The following is a 19,763-nucleotide window of genomic DNA, read 5'->3' on the forward strand; positions in this document are numbered from 1 at the left end:
TATCCATAATTGATCATCTTTTAACTGATATCTTCTCATCTCCAACGGGCACTAATGCTGTCCTTTATCGACACTCACACTACCAACTGAACACTAACTATGAAGTGAGGAAATATCAAGACTTGATCTTTCCTTACAGACCCCATTTTGTCAACATACATCAACTGTTGTAACACATGCTCCTCAAGATAAGAAAGCATACCGCATTGCAGACGTATATATATATACACACACTCTGAATTGGTGAAACAGCTTCAACTGTCACCATGCTTTCCAAACCACAAACAGTGCCTCCACTCTGCAGGGAGAGCAACGGACATGTTTTAAGCAATTCTCTTGTACGATAGCTTCTTTTCTATTGGCAGTTACTCCGAGCCTCTGGCCTGCACTGACGGTAAAGGACACTGTTAGCAGTCACCTTTCATGCTTCTTACCTGCTGACTCCCCTGTAATCCCTCTGAGCAATCAGTAAGAAGACTCTGAGGAGCACACAACTACAACAAGTATGCGTTGGGTCCACAAGGAATCTCTTGTTTCCAAAGAGGCATTTAACTAAGTCCACCAGCACCTGTCAATTTAAACCAGGGCACTTACCAAGGTAAATCAGACTTCATATTCAGCATGATTTCTGCCTCCAATGATAACAGTAAATAGCTCACACTTTTTCTAGAAATGCACTCCTTCTTTAAGGTGCACTGTTGATACTGATGATTAATTTAAAGGTGAAAATAACCAGTATTTTTTAAATTCCCAATTCAAAGTAAATTGTAATGAACAAAGAACAATTTCTGCGGTCATGATAACTCTAGTTTGTATTCCATGGAAGACCCATTGTGGCCTTAGACTATTCATCTAATATCTCTGAGAGTTATTCTTTCAATAAAAACGGGAAGAAAGATACCCACTTCATACCTTTGGTGTGGGGTTTAAGTGAGGTCAAGCGTCTGCCGTACTGTGAATACACAGTAAATGTTGGCCCTTCTCCCTCATGTGGAAAAACAATACTAAGTTTACAAGCTGTATTTACCTTTGAACAACTTTTTTTTTTTAATTATTGAGGAAAACTACCAAGTTTAAATTATAAGGAAATAAAATTTTTGAGGCAATTTTGAGGGCTTTTTACTTTCTGAAATAAGACATATGATGATTTTACTGTGTTTGAACTATAATTTAAGACACAGGAATAATTTAAATCCAAACAACTACTTAAGTTCTATTATTCAAGGTTCAGTGGTAAAATGGGAAAAAGTTACATATTAAGTATAGTTGTCACTTAAAACCTTATTTTCTTTTCTAGTATAAGGAACCTACATTTAAAGTCACCCAAGCTCGTGAAAAAGAATCTAAAACTCATCATCACTACCCAAACAGAAAAGAGATTTTTTAAACTTTTAATTAAATTCTAGAAGACAGTGAAAAACATCCTATAGTAATAAAGAGCAGTCCTCAATATCTTGTTGAAGGAGCAAGCTTAAGCTGCAGTATGTAAAGATCTATAGCTAGATAAACTCACAAATTTATGTCACTAACAAGGGAAATGATATAAAGACTCAAATCTCTAGTTCTAGCAAAGGCTTCAAAGAATTACAAAAGTCAAACTTACCACAAAACCCAGTTCGTAACCATGGCTAACCGAATACTATAGCAGCTGTGGAGTCAGTAAAAGATAACAAGAGGTCATTTTTGTGTCACCTAAAGAGAAGGGCTACTACAGATGCCAGCTTTCCCTTTTTGCTGCCAGGGTGCTCTGCAGAGGAAGGCAGGTAAGACGTGGCTCTAACTCTTGGGTAACACACAGGCTGGCAACAGAAAGCTGAGACTCCAGGTATTTGGATGTCTTGCCACCAAGCTACCAAGGGTTGGGTAGAATTGTCTGTGCCCTTGGTGTCAAACCAATATCTGAGCACACAATGCTCAGATACAACTGTCAATCCTTTTCAAACTGACAGGTGGACTCTGGAGTACTTTTGTTGTTGTTGTTTTAATTTTAACTGTTGTGTTAGTTTCAGGTATACCTCCACTACTTTTTTAAGATTCTTTTCCCATATAGGCATTACAGAGTGGTGAGCAGAATGTAATAGGTTCTTATTAGTTATCTATTTCATAAATAGCAGTGTCTGTATATTAGTCCCAATCTCCCAATTTACCCCTCCCCGTTTTATTCCCTGGTAACCATGTTTGTTTTCTACATCTGTGACTCTCTTCTGTTTTATGACTAAGTTCATTTGTATCCTTTTTTTTTTTTTTTTTCGGTTCCACATTGAAGCAATATCATAAGGACTCTGAAGTAATTTTAAATTCTGATTCTGCCAATCAGCTGTCTGGCCTATAGTAGGTTACTTAACTTTCTTATCTACAAACTGGGCACTAGAGTAGTTTCTGCTGCTGTTCCCAGCATTGTCAGGAGGGTTAACTGAATTAGTATCTGTAGAGCGGCTGGAACGCTGGTGGCTTCAGGAGGCTCTTTGATAGAGTTTCTTAAATAAAAATAGTCTACCCCCCTCATGGACAGCACCAAGATATTCAGAAAAACAACATAAGATTTAGATCAAAATCTCAAGTTCAACTAGGTAAGAAGTCAGAAAGTTTTTTAATGATTGAAATATTATGTCACTTATATTAATAAGCATTAATTAATACATGTATATAAATAGTATATATTTTAATATTTAAATATATAAACCACATTCAATACACTATTTATTTTACTTAATATGTTAATGTACAGGGTTCTGCTTTTAAATGTGTTCAATTTCAAGATCAGATTAAAGAAGTATTTACTGTGAATATATATGTACACTATATAAACAATGCTTTTGTATAGTTCATAACATTTTTATCCTATAATGTATCAGTTAAGGTTATAATTGGCTCTTATCAACATGCCATGCATTATTGTTAAGTAGTAAAAAAATCAGATCTCAGAAAGTTGGCTGTGCAAAGTACAGTCATTGACTATACAACCTCTATATACAGAAATAAAATTATGATCCAGTCATAACTTGAAATAATGATATTTGTCATCTTCAATTTTTTTTTTTTACATTTTGTTTTTATGACAAAGCTTAGTGGTAAAGAATCCGCTTGCCAATGCATAAAACATGGGTTCAATCCCTTGGTTGGGAAGATCCACTGGAGAAGGGAATGTCAACCCACTCCAGTATTCTTGCCTGGGAAATCCCATCGGCAGAGGAGCCTCACTGACTGCAGTGCTTAGAGTCACAAAAGAGTCAGACACGATTCAGCGACTAGACAGAAACAATAATAGCTCTCTTATTCATTAAGAATATCATAAGAGTATGAATTATAATTAAACACAGGATATAGGCACTCTCATAATTTACACTAGAATTTGTAGCATGTCTTGCACATGTAAATTTCACAATTCTTCACTCTTGTCTGCAATTAGGAGTAGTGAAGAGCTGACAAGTGGATCCACTATTTCTCCTCTGTGAATGAGCATCATGTTTCTGTCGATGGACCTATGCTGGTGAATAGTGGAATATATATATATGTAAACCATCATGGGTAATATTTTATGTTTTTTAATATTATATTTGCATTTAGACTATGCCTAGAAAGAGAAAAATATATAGCCATAATCTAACAACCAATTGAACAAAAAGAATATAAAGTCAATGATTATTTTACTCAAAACTATTACCAACTAACCAGCTTAAATGATTATTTATGCTTTATTCACTGAATTTATTACAAATATAAAGTCAATGATTATTTTACTCAAAACTATTACCAACTAACCAGCTTAAATGATTATTCATGCTTTATTCACTGAATTTATTACACAGTTGATCAAACAGACCAAACAAACATAAGATGTTTATAATTTATAAAGCTATATGCTTCAAAAGCAATAGTTTTTCCTATGGCTTATGGTAATATTTACAGAAGTGAAAAGCACTGAAGAGCTGTGTTCTCATGTTGGTACTGAATGAAATCAACCAACCCAGAGGTTTGATTTCCTTCACATTAGAGGGCACATACTGCTAACTTACTCTTATTTGAAATCAATTTTTAGTTTCTTCCAGAGTAGGAGCCAAGTTTGGTTCATCTTCGATCTCTCCAGAGTGTTTATCATACATTACATGTGAGAAAAGTAACTCAAACGGGTCAAGCTGAGAGGCCACACATGCCGCTCACAATAGGACGAACTGAACCACACGGATGTGCTTAAGTTCTGATCCCATTATTTGAGATACAGGTGCATGATACTGAACATCTCTTTTTAATTACTGGAAATGAACAATTACGTTAAGAAAAGTAATGTTTTCTAATGCGGGGATACAAATTCTACTCTTACAAAATTATAGTGTTATTTTTCTATCTTCTCCAATAAGAAGTAGTTTTTTAAAATTATTATGACCCTCAGCTTGAGTAGACCCTTAGTAGCTCTTCACTACTTCACTACTCCTAATTGCAAACAAGAGTGAAGAATTTTGAAATTTACATGTGAGCATGTTCCTTAAAACATGCTCACACAAGGTGTTTCCTACCTATTTCCCTCTTGGTCTGGCATTCCTAGCATAAGCTGAAATGATTCTCCAGCTATCAAAGCAGCCTAATACTGGGTGAGAACTGAAGTTAAAATCAAAACTCTCAAATGGCGTATCTTGGGAACCATCAATAAGCTGACCTCACAGTTCAGATGAGGGAATCACTGAAGGGTAATAACTACAAATTACACATACACAGGTTTAGTCATATGCAGGGATAAGATCTTTATGCCCAAATTAGTCATTCACACTAAAGCCCAATGCCAAACTTTTGTTAATAACCACCACATAGGATGGGCTTCCCTGGTGGCTAAGTGGTAAAGAATTTGCCTGCCAATGCAGGAGATGTAGGTTTGATCTCTGGATCAGAAGATGCCCTGGAGAAGGAGTGGCAACCCACTCCAGTATTCTAGCCTGAAAAATCCCATGGATACAGGAGCCTGGTGGGCTATAATCCATGAGATTGCAAAGGCATCAGACATGCTGCTGCTACTGCTAAGTCACTTCAGTTGTGTCCAACTCTGTGCGACCCCATAGATGGCAGCCTACCAGGCTCTGCCATCCCTGGGATTCTCCAGGCAAGAACACTGGAGTGGGTTGCCATTTCCATGACTTAGCAACTAAACAACAAAGACATAGGATACAATCTGCTTAAGTATAATAAATATTATAATAATACCTGCTTCATTATAAGGACATCCTGAAAAAATTGTGCATAAGTGGTATTTTCAATAATTAGAAAACTGCTGCAGTAATCTAGAAGAAATTGAATGAGAGCCCGAACTACTATAATAGTACTGAGATTGGAGAGAAGTGGATAGTCTTTAGATACAGGTCATAGAATTGACAGGCCTTGGTGGTTCATTAGATGTAGGAAAAAGATAGGAATCAGGATAATGATGAAGTTTCATGTGCAACAGCATTTGTAGTTAGTGGTACTATTTACTGAGATCAGAGCACAGAAGGAGAAACAGATTTGTAGCTTGAAAGGAAGGAGAAGACCGAGAAGATAAGTGTACTTTGAGATGTGTTTGAGGTTTGCATGGGCCATCCAACTGAGGATATTCAGTAAGAAGGATGTCATGGATATGATAAAGGAACTAGACCAGGGCAATCACTGAAGCCCTGATTGTGTAAGATCAATCCAAGAGATAAGGTAGAGAAATGCTAAAGCTGAAACTCCAGTACTTTGGCCACCTCGTGCAAAGAGTTGATTCATTGGAAAAGACTCTGATGCTGGGAGGGATTGGGGGCAGGAGGAAAAGGGGACGACAGAGGATGAGATGGCTGGATGGCATCACTGACTCGATGCACGTGAGTCTCGGTGAACTCCAGGAGATGGTGATGGACAGGGAGGCCTGGCGTGCTGCGATTCATGGGGTTGCAAAGAGTTGGACACGACTGAGTGACTGAACTGAACTGAACTGAAGAAGAGGGAAGAGCAGAGGAACGTGGATCTCCAGACCATTAAACTGGTCACTGAGAGATATTGCCTTATTGAAAAACTGAAATACTGAAAATGCGTGATTTGATGGCATGAAGCGATGTTGTTTAACAACAGCATAGCAGTGGCAAGGATGTAAATTGATTTTGCTTTCTAACCTTTTCAACATCCTTTTGTTTCACAGTGTGGTTTCCTCAAGTTACCACACACTACTCTCTGGGCCAGTCAGTTTCACTTTATGCCATGCAAACAGCATGAGATATGAGGTTAAATCCTAACCACACATTTTGTTATTTACTTGTGATTCGAAAAAACAGATCTGCAGAACCAAGTTATTCAACTGAAATTATAAAAATCTAATTTCCTACAGATAAAATTACCTGTCAAGATGACTATGATTATTCATTTCACAATGGCCCATTTTTCAAGTTCCTCACCAAACAGTTTTTCTACACCAGCCAATAAAAAAAGAGATTACTGACTTGAGCTTTTGGTTTGTTTCTAACCTTTGGCAAGCCCTTTAAGGGCAAACAAGACCTCAATAACTGCAGTATGTCTGATCTTTGTATGGCTGTATCAGTTACAAAGGACATTCTGCAATCTTTAGACTCTGAATTGAACCTTACCAAAATAATAAGATTCCATGCATGTTTTGTGAATTAAATGTTAAACTAAAATAATATACCACTAAGAAAATAATCCCAGGCCATATATATTATTATACACAATTCTTCAAGTATTTTCCGAAACATGAGCACTTGTCACATTTGCTATATAACATTATGAAATTGGCCTACTTAATTGTGGTAAAATTTTCTAATAGTTCAAGAAATATGAGTTGCTTATTCATGTCTAATTTATCAACCATTCCTATCCCTTTTCACTGAAGCCAGGATTCCAAGTTAACTTTTTAAATTAACTTTTAAACCTGGTGTCCTTATGAAAATATCTAATCCCCATCAGCTTTGCACACACAGAATTAATCTTCATTTATGTTGGAATACCACTGAATCCAAAACTTCCTCAGACAAAATATCATTTACTTCTATGATGTAAAATATGTCTATTATAAAGTCAGATTGTTTCTGCATGAAGTCTGTGAGGGCATAATACTCATTATGACACAATAGACATAATGCACTTCTGTGATCTTTGGTGTCTTAAGGTATTTTTTACTTTCCCTGATGTAAAAAGGAACCAAAATGACATGCCCTTTCAGAATATTCAAGGTGGGAACAGACTCTCAAAGTCTTAGGTTACTCTAGAGTTAAGAAACCACATAAAGTTGGATCATTTGAAATTTACTCCTGGCCGTATTTCCAATACAGGGTAAAGCTAGTGGGAAATTTTCAGGAATTGTCTTTTTTCCCCTTAATATAGTAATATTCAGTCTCAGAAAAATGATAGAGAAATTAATACCTTTGTTGATCTCAATTTAAAAAAAAAAGTCAAATTGATCCTCCAAGAGAAATATTTCGCCTTGAATAAAAATAAGAGAAAAGCACATTAGCTATGTCCCATGCACCCCAATTGGCTTGACTTGTCTTCATTAGTCACTTTTCTGTACTGGAATGAGATGTGACCAGATAAACAATGATGATGAGTATGATCAAGTCTGATGCTCCAATATTTCCTATTAGGTCTGGTCTTAGTAGTTTCTTATTTTCTATTCAGTTCAAATTAAAGATAACATTTGCTCCATTCTATGTGTAAAATAATAAAAAGTACTTTAATATCTTTACATTCTATTTACTTTAACCTTGAACACTGATGGGCTAACGTGTCATAAATATTCAACCTCTATGTTACTGTAGGACTGTTTGTACTGCACTTGCTATACTGTAATTTAATAGTTTACTTGTCTACTTTCCTTTGAACTAGGAGTTCTTCAAGGATTAGAATGTATGCAGAGACCATGTCTTATTCATCTGTATAAACTCAACATCTAGAAAAGTACCTCACTCATAAAAAGCAATAACAGTAAGTGCTTCCAGATAAATGTACTGGACAGTCAAACTAAATGGATAACGATATGATACTAATTTAGAAAGGGAATAGAGCAGTATGTAGAGTTATTAGAATATACTTTCCAGCACAATCAACTATAGGTTTAGCTTTCAAATCTGTTACTTACTAGCTGTATTAATTGGACAAATTATCTGGCTTTCCTAACTTCAGTTTCCCTTCTTTAAGAGGGAAATGGTCATGCCTATTTTTGAAGATTAGTGAAAGTGAAGTCGCTCAATCATGTCAGACTCTTTGTGACCCCACGGACTGTAGCCTACCAGGCTCCTCCGTCCATGGGATTTTCCAGGCAATAGTACTGGAGTGGGTTGCCATGAGAATGTGTATAAAACATCTATCAATGAGTAGAGTTCACAGTAAAGCTTTCAAAATGACAACAAAAACTAAATAAACAAATATTTCTGAAAGAACTGTTTCTTTTCTCATACTCCCTGTTGTTAAAAAGAAACTAGAGGTGACAAGATGGCGGAGGAGTAGGTGGATGTGGAGTACATCTCTCTCCATGGATATATCAGGAAGATACCTTCAGAAACAGAAATGTATGCAGAACACCAGCTGAAACTGGACAGGAGTACCTGACCAGTGGAGAAGAATATACAGAACCAAGCAAAACTCAGTAGGACAAAGGAACTAGGGGAAAAAAAAGGAGTCTTAATAGGGCCGGACCTGCCCTTGGCCGGTGAGGGAAACGAAGCAAGGGTCCGATCCCCACATCAGGGCAATTGTCTGAGTCAGAGGGGAAACATTTAAGGTTGAGAGTGAAAGAGCTGATCTGTGGCAGCCTAAATGGGATGAGAATCAGACAGTCCTTGCCACAGCCATACACATCCCGGACAGGAAAGCTGGTCCCCTGGAAGGCACAGCAGCTGGGAACTGAAGTTTAGGGATTGTGAAGAAATCCCAGGGTGACACCCTGCTTTAGTTTTGTTTTCCAGTGTGTGTTTTACTTAGTTTTGTTCTTAACTGGTAAGTATAAGTTTTTATTTCCTTTGTTCATCAGGTCAGTCTACTCACTTTATTTTTGTTACACTGCTTTGACTTTGCTCATGGGTGTATATTCCATTATTTTAATTATTATTTGCCTGATGTTGTAACTGCCATTTGTCTGGGGTTCACCTTTCATTTCTCATTTTTGGATATTTGCTTTAATCTCTCTTAATGCCATAACAAACCACTTGTGAAATCTTCATTCTTGACCAGAGATCAAACTCTGAGCCTTTGGAGTGGGAGCACAGACTCCAATACCCTAGACTACCAGAGAACTAACTCTCAGTTCAGTTCAGTTTAGTCGCTTAGTCGTGTCCGACTCTTTTCGACCCCATGAATCGCAGCACGCCATGGTTCCCTGTCCATCACCAACTCCCGGAGTTCGCTCAGACTCACATCCATCGAGTCGGTGATGCCATCCAGCCATCTCATCCTCTGTCATCCCCCTCTCCTCCTACCCCCAATCCCTCCCAGCATCAGAGTCTTTTCCAATGAGTCAACTGTTCACATGAGGTGGCCAAAGTACTGGAGTTTCAGCTTTAACATCATTCTTTCCAAAGAAATCCCAGGGCTGATCTCCTTTAGAATGGACTGGTTGGATCTGCTTGCAGTCCAAGGGAGTCTAAGGAGTCTTCTCCAACACCACAGTTCAAAAGCATCAATTCTTCAGTGCTCAGCTTTCTTCACAGTCCAACTCTCACATCCATACATAACTACTGGAAAAACCAAAGCCTTGACTAGACAGAACTTTGTTGGCAAAGTAATGTCTCTGCTTTTGAATGTGCTATCTAGGTTGGTCATAACTTTCCTTCCAAGGAGCAAGCATATTTTAATTTCATGGCTGCAATCACCATCTGCAGTGATTTTGGAGCCCCAGAAAATAAAGTCTGACACTGTTTCCACTGTTTCCCCATCTATTTCCCATGAAGTGATGGGACCAGATGCCATGATCTTCATTTTCTGAATGTTGAGCTTTAAGCCAACTTTTTCACTCTCCTCTTTCACTTTCATCAAGAGGTGTTTTAGTTCCGCTTCACTTTCTGCCATTCAGACATTAAAAAGAAGGAAACTTGCTATGTGCAACAACATGGACAGACCTTGAGGTCATTAGGCTAAGTGAAATAGGAAAGACAAATACTAAAGGGTATCACTTATATGTGGAATCTAGAAAACAAAACAAAGAACAAAATAAGCTCATAGATAGAGAAAAGATGGGTGGTTGACAGAGGTTCAATGTGGGGGTGGGATAAATGAGTGAAGAAGGTCAAATGGTACAAACTTATGGTTATAAGTGAGCTGTGGGGAGGTAATTACAGCATGGCAACTATAGTTAACAGTACCATATTGCATATATAAAGTTGTTAAAAGAGTGGATCGTAAATTTACCATCACAAGGAAAAAATATTATGTAACTATGTATGGTGACAGATGTTAACTAGACTTACTATGGTAATTGTGTTATAATATATGGACTATAAAGAAAGCTGAGCACATCACAGAGAATTGATGCTTTTGAACTGTGGTGTTGGAGAAGACTCTTGAGAGTCCCTTGGACTGCAAGGAGATCCAACCAGTCCATCCTAAAGGAAATCAGTCCTGAATATTCATTGGAAGGACTGATGCTAAAGCTGAAACTCCAATACCCTGGCCACCTGATAGAAAGAAATGACTCATTTGAAAATACCCTAATGATGGGAAAGATTGAAGGTGGGAGGAGAAGGGGACAACAAAGGATGAGATGGTTGGATGGCATCACCGACTCTATGGACATGAGTTTGAGTCAACTCCAGGTTGGATAGGGAGGTCTGATGTGTTGCAGTCCATGGGGTTACAAAGAGTTGGACATGACTGAGCAACTGAACTGAACTGATATATAAAAATCAAATCATTATATTGTACACATGAATTAATACAATGTCTGTCAGTTATCCCTCAATAAAAAAAGGACTTGACTAATGAATTAATATATAACAATAAGATGAATGCTAAATATTCATTAAAACTTATAAGAGAAATCTATGACAATATAAACTGTATAAGAAACTACTGCTACGTTATAGGGTTAAATACATAAACTACAAATAAAATTTATAAAACCAAATATGCAATTATAATTTAGCTCACATCTATCGTATGCTTACCACATGACAAGCACTATGATACACACCAAGTGCTACAGGTTCCAGTACACACTCATGTAAGTACATATTCACAAATACATGTGAACATACGCCTCAACCTTTTATTATCCTGGGGGAGTGGGAGTACTGGAAAAGAATGGGAGAATAGAAGGAGGAGGTTTACAGGCAGGGGAGATCAAGAAGGATAAGATATTCTTTCTACTCCACAAAACAGTATTTGTTTGACTTGTTTTTATTATGGATGCTTTTTGCTTTATTATCAGGAAAATAACAATAATAAAGCAAAAAAAGTCCATAAGTTAATACAGAACTGTACAAAAGGTCTTAATGACCCAGATAACTATGATGATGTGATTACTCACCTAGAGCCAGACATTCTGGAGTGTGAAGTCAAGTGGGCCTTAGGAAGCATTACATGAATAAAGCTAGTGGAGGGAATGGAATTCCAGCTGAGCTGTTTAAAATCCTAGAAGATATTGCTATTAAAGTGCTGCACTCAGTATGTCAGCAAGTTTGGAAAATTCAGCAGTGGCCACAGGACTGAAAAAGGTCAGTTTCCACTCCAATTCCAAAGAAGGGCAATGCCAAAGAATGTTCTAACTACAATACAATTATGCCTATTACTCTCAAAATCCTTCAAGCTAGGCTTCAGTGGTATCTGAACCAAGAACTTCCAGATGTACAAGCTGGGTTTTGAAGAAGCAGAGGAACTAGAGATCAAATTGCAATGTTTGTTGGCTCATGGAGACAGCAGGGGAGTTCCAGAAAAACATTTACTTCTGCTTCACTGGCTATATTAAAGCCTTTGACTGTGTGGATCACAATAAACTGTGGAAAATTCTTCAAAAGATGGGAATACCAGACCACCTTAACTTTACCTGTCTCCTGAGAAACCTGTATGTGGGTCAAGAAGCAACAGTTAGACCTAGGCATGGAACAACTGATGGGTTCAAAATTGGGAAAAGAGTATGATACAGCTGTATATTTTCACCCTGATTACTTAATTTATATGCAGAGTACGTCAAGCTAAATGCCAGGCTTGATAAATCACAAGCAGGAATCAAGATTGCCAGGAGAAATATCTATAACCCCAGATACACAGATGACACCACTCATGGTAGAAAGTGAAGAGGAACCAAAGAGCCTCTTGATGAAGGTGAAAGAGGAGAGTGAAAAAGCTGGCTTAAAACTCTACATTCAAAAAACAAAGATCATGGCATCCAGTCCCATCATGGCAAATAGATGGGGAAAAATGGAAACAGTGACAGATTTTATTTTCTTGGACTCCAATATCATTGTGGATGGTTACTGCAGCCATGAAATTAAAAGACTCTTGCTCCTTGGAAGCAAAGCTATGACCAATTTAGACAGCATATTAAAAAGCAGAGACATCACTTTACTGACAAAGGTCTGTCTAATCAAAGCTATGATTTTTCCAGTAGTCATGTATAGATGTGAGAGTTGGACCACAAAGATGATTGAGCACTGAATAATTGATACTTTTGAACTGTGGTGTTGGAGAAGACACTTGAGAGTCTCTTGAACATCAAGGAGTTCAACCAGTCAAAACTAAAGGAAATCAACCCTGAATATTCACTGGAAAGACTGATGCTGAAGCTGAGGCTCGAATACTTTGGCCACCTGATGCAAAGATTTGACTCACTGGAAAAATCCTCATGCTGGAAAATATTAAGAGCAGGAAGAGAAGGGGTGACAGAGGACAGATGGTTGGATGGCATCATCAACTCAATGGACATGAGTCTGTGCAAACTCCAAGAGATAGTGAAGGACAGGGAAGCCTGGTGTGCTGCACTCCATGGTATCACAAAGAATTCCACATGACTGAGTGATTGAACAACAACAATCAGGGAAAAATCAAAGAGTTTCATTTGCAAGAAAAAGAAATAGAAAACATGGTATTTTGTTAAGTCTCAGAAAAATTATTCATTTATTTTAAAAAAGATTACAGTCTTACGTGTGCTACTTTCCAAATACAGTGCCCTGTTCATCTTTGTATCCCATATAGTTTCTTCATATGAATAGTATTAGTAAATGGTGGCTCCCCTGAATGACAGATTACTTTTATTGGAAAGTCTTGGGAATGATAAAGTTTTACAGAGCAGCTCCCACCACATTATGAACTTAATGCTATGAAATATGCAGTTTTAAAAATTAAGTGCTTCTCTATAACATACTTATTTCAAATAATAAAAGCACAGTTTTAGTTCTTGTGAGTAATGTCATCTCTTTGAACATTTAATATTTTCAAAGATAAACATAGCTCCTTTTGGTGAAGGAATGTTCAAGCAATTTATGAACTACATAATATAAACAAACATGTATGCATACACATAATTTGGGTATCTTTAACATATATATTCTGAAACTGGTGTGTTTTAAGATCATGTAAGAAAAATCATTTGTTTTACAAGAATGCCTCCAGCAAATGTTATACCATCACTTCTTTCTCCTATTTGAGGATATACGTGGGCTCACAAACACTATTAAAATGCTTGTCAAATAAAATATTTTGGCCCTCAGGGCAGAGTTATTCACCAAGATTGAAAATATAGAAAATGACCAAAAAAAGGGGTCTTAAATTCAACTTTAAACTTCAAAAAGAGTCGCAGCCACAAGAAACACTTATAACTGAAGATCTGACTTTCTGATTTTTGGTATTGCTACCTTTTGTACCCGTTATGCTGTAAAATATGACCACATCAACTCTGAGGTAGATTATTCCATTCTAACGAAATCAAACAACGTGAAAAGTTCTCACTCCTGCGGAGTGGAGAATTGTCCCCGAACTGTCAAGTGGCTATGTTTCAAGGATCCTCTTGATGAAGGCCTCCAGCAGCATTTGAAAAGAAATGTCAAAAACAAAATAGTACTGCACTACTGCCACATACAGAAATACGTGGATTTGAAAATCACAAATACAGCAGACTGAAGTTTCCATTATTCAACACCAAGTCAACCTTCTCAAAACAGTGACCTTGCTGTGGAAGTATGTGTTAAATAATAAATAGCAAAGTTTCCTTTGCAAATCCATGCATTCTTTCCCAGGAATATGCTGCTAAAATGATTCGGACTGAGCATTCAAGGATCTTAGGAGTCTGGTTTATAACAGGACTTTTATAAGAGCTTATTGTACTCCTAGGCTACAAGACAATTTCTAAATGAGTCCTCAAAAAGTGCCATTCTGACTCAGAATTCACATATTCAGTAAATATATCATGGAAAATTACATGAAATATAATCTTTCATCAATAAAAACTGTTATATCACAAGGTAAGAAGATACTGAGTAACTATTTAGCTATGTCCATCTTACTTAATATTAAATACAAGTATTCAAAAAAAGAATGAGTTCGGAGGCTTTCAGTTCAAGATGGTGGAATAGAAGGATGTGTGCTCATCTCCTCCTTCAAGAGACCAAAATTGCAACTAGCTATTGAGCAACCATCAAGAAGAGGATGTGGGATAGGTGTTAGCTCTTCTCTAAATTTTTGGTAGAATTCAGCTGTGAAGCCATCTTGACCTGGTCTTTTGTTTGCTGGAAAATTTCTTTCTTTTTTTAAGTTTTTCCTTTTTCTTTTTTTTTATTTTTTATTTTTAAACTTTACAAAATTGTATGTTTTGCCAAATATCAAAATGAATCCGCCACAGGTATACATGTGTTCCCCACCCTGAACCCTCCTCTGGTTACAGTTTCAATTCCCGTGCTTGTGGTGGGTCTGTTAAGATTTTCTATTTCTTCCTTGTCCAGTTTCGGAAAGTTGTACTTTTCTAAGAATTTGTCCATTTCTTCCACGTTGTCCATTTTATTGGCATATAATTGCTGATAGTAGTCTCTTATGAGCCTTTGTATATGAAATGAATCGCCAGTCCAGGTTCGATGCACAATACTGGATGCTTGGGGCCGGTGCACTGGGACGACCCAGAGAGATGGTACGGGGAGGGAGGAGGGAAGAGGGTTCAGGATGGGGAACACGTGTATACCTATGGCAGATTCATGTTGATACATGGCAAAACCAATACAATATTGTAAAGTTAAAAAATAAAATAAAATAAAAAGAAGAGGATGTGGGGACCCACCAAATAAAGATACCCCACGTCAAAAGACAAAGAGGCAACTGCAGTGAGTTGGTAGGAGGGGTGCAATCACAATTATATCAAATCCCAGAAATGCCAGGTGGGTGACCCACAGATGGGAAAATGACAATACCAAAGAAGTTCTTGCACTATTGTGAAGGTTCTGAACCCCATGTCAGGCTTCCCAGCCTGGGGATCCAACAGAGACTGGGAATACCCAGGGAATCTGGCCTTAAGGGCAGCAGGATTTGATCATTGACCTTCCCGAGGACTAAGGTAACCAGAGAGTCCAGTCTTAGAGGGCACAAACAAAATTCTGCATCCACCAAGACCCAGAGGAGAGAAGCCGTGACCCCACAGGAAGCTGATCCAAAACTACCCGCTAGTGTTGGAGGACCTCCTGTGGAGGCATGGCTTGGGCAGGGGCTCACCACAGGAATGGGGGCACTGGAAGGTCCCCCTTGGTGTAAACCCTCCAGTTCACCATTAACCCTACCATAGAGCCTGTAGACCCCTCAGGCCAAACAACTACCAGGGAGGGAGTGCAATCCCACCCATCAGTAGATAATTGGATTAAAGCGGTACTAAGCAAGGCCCTGCCCACCAGAGCAAGACCCAGTTTTTTCCATTACTGGTCCTTCCCATCAAGAAGTTTACACAGGCCTCTTAGCTTCATCTAGAAGGCAGAGAGCAGACAGAAGGAGCAAGAAGCACAGTCTCACAGCAGCTAAAACAAAAACCATATTATAGAAAGTTAATCACCATGAAAAAGAAGAAAGTTATGTCCCAGATGAAGGGACAAGATACAATCCCAGGAAAACAACTAAAGGAAGTGGAGATAGGCAACCTTCCAGAAAAAGAATTCAGAATAATGATAGTGAAAATGGTCCAGAATCTCGGGAAAAGAATGGAGGCAAAGATTGGGAAGATGCAAGAAATGTTTACCAAAGAACTAAAGAACAAACAAACAGAGATGAATAATACACTAGAAGGTATCAATAACAGAATAACTGAGGCAGAAGACAGATATATGACCTGGAGGACAGAATGGTGGAAATCTCTGTCCCAGAACAAAGAATGAAAAGAAATGAAGACAGACTCAGAGACCTCTGGAACATTAAATGCACCAACATTTGCATTATAAGGGTCCCAGAAGGACAAGAGAGAAAGGACATGAGAAAATATTTGAAGAGATAATAGATTAAAAATTCCAGAACATGAGAAAGGAAATAGTCAACCAAGTCCAGGAAGCACAGAGAGTTCCAGGAAGGATAAACTCAAGGAGGAACACACTGAGACACATAGTAATCAAGCAGACAAAAACTAAAGACAGAGGTAAAATATTAAAAGCAACAAGGGAAAAAGGACAAATAACATACAAGGGAAGTCCCATCAGGGTATCAACTGATTTCTCAACAGAAACTCTACAAGCCTGAAGGGAATGGCATGACATATTTAAAGTGATGAAAGGGAAGAACCTACAACCAAGAATACTCTACCCAGCAAGACTCTCCTTAGATTTGATGGAGAAATCAAAACCTTTCCAGAAAGGCAAAAGTTGAGAGAATTCAGCACAACCAAACCAGCTTTATAACAAATGCTAAAGGAACTTCTTTAGGCGGGAAACACACAAGAAGGGAAAGACCTACAGAAAAAAAACAAGACAATTTAGAAAATGGTAATAGGATCATGCTGCTGCTGCTGCTAAGTCGCTTCAGTCGTGTCAGACTCTGTGCGACCCCATAGATGGCAGCCCACCAGGCTTCCCCGTCCCTGGCATTCTCCAGGCAAGAACACTGGAGTGGGTTGCCATTTCCTTCTCCAATGCATGAAAGTGAAAAGTGAAAGTGAAGTCGCTCAGTCGTGTCCGACTCTAGTGACCCCATGGACTGCAGCCTACTAGGCTCCTCCGTCCATGGGATTTTCTAGGCAAAAGTACTGGAGTGGGGTGCCATTGCCTTAAATGTAAATGGATTAAATGCACCAACCAAAAGACATAGACTGACTGGGTGGATGAAAACAAGTGCATGTATGCACTTCCTCTTACCACATCACTCTGCTTGATCCCCTCCAAATTGTATGTGATTATTTTATATTGTTAGGTTAATCATGTTCCCATTATGGCTTGCAATTGTAATTATTTTTATCTTTTATTTTTCATCTGGCTATCAAGTATGAAAACTGATAAACATCTTTTACTATTGTGATTATGTAACTATTACTCACTTAATACCACTGTATCATGATTGGTCAACAGAAAAAAATAATAGAACTCTATATCACCAAAACTGGGACCTAATAGAAAAACCTGTAATTACTTTTAAAATCCAGATGCATATCAGAATTATCTTGAAATATTTTGAAAAATACAAATGCTCAACTATTGCTTTTTTCTCCAGAGCTTCAGATGTTTCTAATGAGCAGTCTTGTTTAAAAGCAATTGGACTACATGACGATCTTTTACTTTTATCTAGTTTGTTTCACTGGAGAAGGCAATGGCACCCCACTCCAGTACTCTTGCCTGGAAAATCCCATGGATGGAGGAGCCTGGTAGGCTGCCGTCTATGGGGTCGCACAGAGTCAGACACAACTGAAGCGACTTAGCAGCAGCAGTCTGTTTCATTTTTTCTATTTCATAATCAGTGCTCCCATTTCTTTTAGTTTATGTTCTCCAATTTCTCCAACTCTTTTTTTTCTTTGATGTTCTTTATCAAGCCTTTATCAAGTGTAGTGATAAAGCTTTTGTATACATGTATAAAAATATATATCAGTTCAGTTCAGTTCAGTCATGTCCGACTCTTTGTGACCCCACGAATCGCAGCACGCCAGGCCTCCCTGTCCATCATCAACTCCCAGAGCTCACTCAAACTCATGTCCATCGAGTTGGTGATGCCATCCAGCCATCTCATCCTCTGTCGTCCCCTTCTCTTCCTGCCCCCAATCCCTCCCAGCATCAGGGTCTTTTCCAATGAGTCAACTCTTCACATGAAGTGGCCAAAGTATTGGAGTTTCAGCTTCAGCATCAGTCCCAGGACTCATCTCCTTTAGAATGGACTGGTTAGATATGTATAATATATATATTTTTTAGAAAACTTATGAATTTTTGCCTAACTAAAATTCTATGACATTTTGATTTCACTTGTTGGACTTAGTATTAACAGAATGCTAGATTTTTAATTAAAAAATGGATATGCAACAAGCAAAAAGTTTTACTGTGTAGCATGGGGAACCATAGTCAATATCTTATAATAACTTATGATGGAAAATAATTTCAAAAATAATATATGTGTATTTGTATGACTGAATCACCTTGCTGTGCACCTGAACACTGTAAGTCACCTATACTTCAATAAAATATATATATATATATATATATATATTATAAAAAGAATGAGTTCATCCTCATTATTAAATAGGAAAAATTAATAACTGAGCACATCTACATTAAAAGATGCTATGGGGTAGAAATAGGTTTTGTTCTCCTGATATTATTTTGCAAAGCATTTTACAAGAATTTGTAAAAAGTAAATCTTGTTTTTTGTATGGTCAAAGATTACTTATGATTAAAGGCAGATCTTTAAAAGGAAACATCACTTTGAAAAAGAAAATGCTTCAGTGTTTATGCAAATACCTTGTTTGTGAATTTGAGTGATGAGACTTTACCATTTCTACATTGCTTGCTAACTGAGCCCACTGAAACATCATACTGGATTGGTAGTTGGTCTAAATGAAAGACCTAATAATGAACTTTACAATGTCATATTAAAATATTATCATATCTTTAAGAAACTTTAAAATGTGCAAGATTAACTAGAAGCCAAGAAGTAACTGTTTGATACTGGTAGTACTTAGAAAGATAAGAAAAATAAGACAGTTTGGGCAATTATTCTAATATCTTATGACCTATATCCATCTATTAAGGGGGAGAAATAATGGATATGCCTCAATGTGGAAAGTCAGAGTTACCCAGATTTTAATTTTCTACATTTTCTTAAAACTAAATGTAGAGTGTCAGCAACATGAATTCTAGACCATAGGAACTCTGAATGAAAAATGTTGTCACAAAATCCTGCTGCTGCTAAGTCACTTCAGTCGTGTCTGATTCTGTGCGACCCCATAGACAGCAGCCCACAAGGCTTCCCCATCCCTGGGATTCTCCAGGCAAGAACACTGGAGTGGGTTGCCATTTCCTTCTCCAAAAACCCTGCTGCTGCTACTGCTGCTAAGTTGCTTCAGTCGTGTCTGACTCTTTGTGACCCCATGGACTGCAGCCTACCAGGCTCCTCTGTCCATGGGATTTTCCAGGCAAGAGTACTCGAGTGGGGTGCCATTGCCTTCACTAGTATGACCAAAAAATAGCAGTTCAGTTCAGTCGCTCAGTTGTGTCTGACTCTTTGCAACCTCATGGACCACAGCACACCAGAATTCCCTGTCCCTCACCAATTCCTGGAGCTTGCTCAAACTCATGTCCATTGAGTTGGTGATGCCACCCAGCCATCTCATCCTCTGTCATCCCCTTCTACTCCTGCCTTCAATCTTTCCCAGCATCAGGATATTT

The 19,763-nt window shown here is 37.9% G+C and overlaps 1 long non-coding RNA gene across 2 annotated transcripts in view; it reads right to left on the reverse strand.

The window, feature by feature from the left end:
• Positions 1-19,763, reverse strand: part of LOC139186946 (uncharacterized) — a 223,449-nt gene that overhangs the window by 77,085 nt on the left and 126,601 nt on the right. Inside the window, exon 1 of one of the 2 annotated variants that reach the window (XR_011570634.1) lies at positions 1,604-1,742. The exons of the other annotated variant lie outside the window; for it this stretch is intronic. This is a non-coding gene — a long non-coding RNA (uncharacterized lncRNA). Of the gene's footprint in view, positions 1-1,603; positions 1,743-19,763 lie in introns of those variants that run through there. 2 annotated transcript variants of the gene reach the window in all.

Source organism: Bos indicus, chromosome 2 (genome assembly GCF_029378745.1).
Source record: "Bos indicus isolate NIAB-ARS_2022 breed Sahiwal x Tharparkar chromosome 2, NIAB-ARS_B.indTharparkar_mat_pri_1.0, whole genome shotgun sequence".
Classification (NCBI taxonomy): domain Eukaryota; kingdom Metazoa; phylum Chordata; class Mammalia; order Artiodactyla; family Bovidae; genus Bos; species Bos indicus.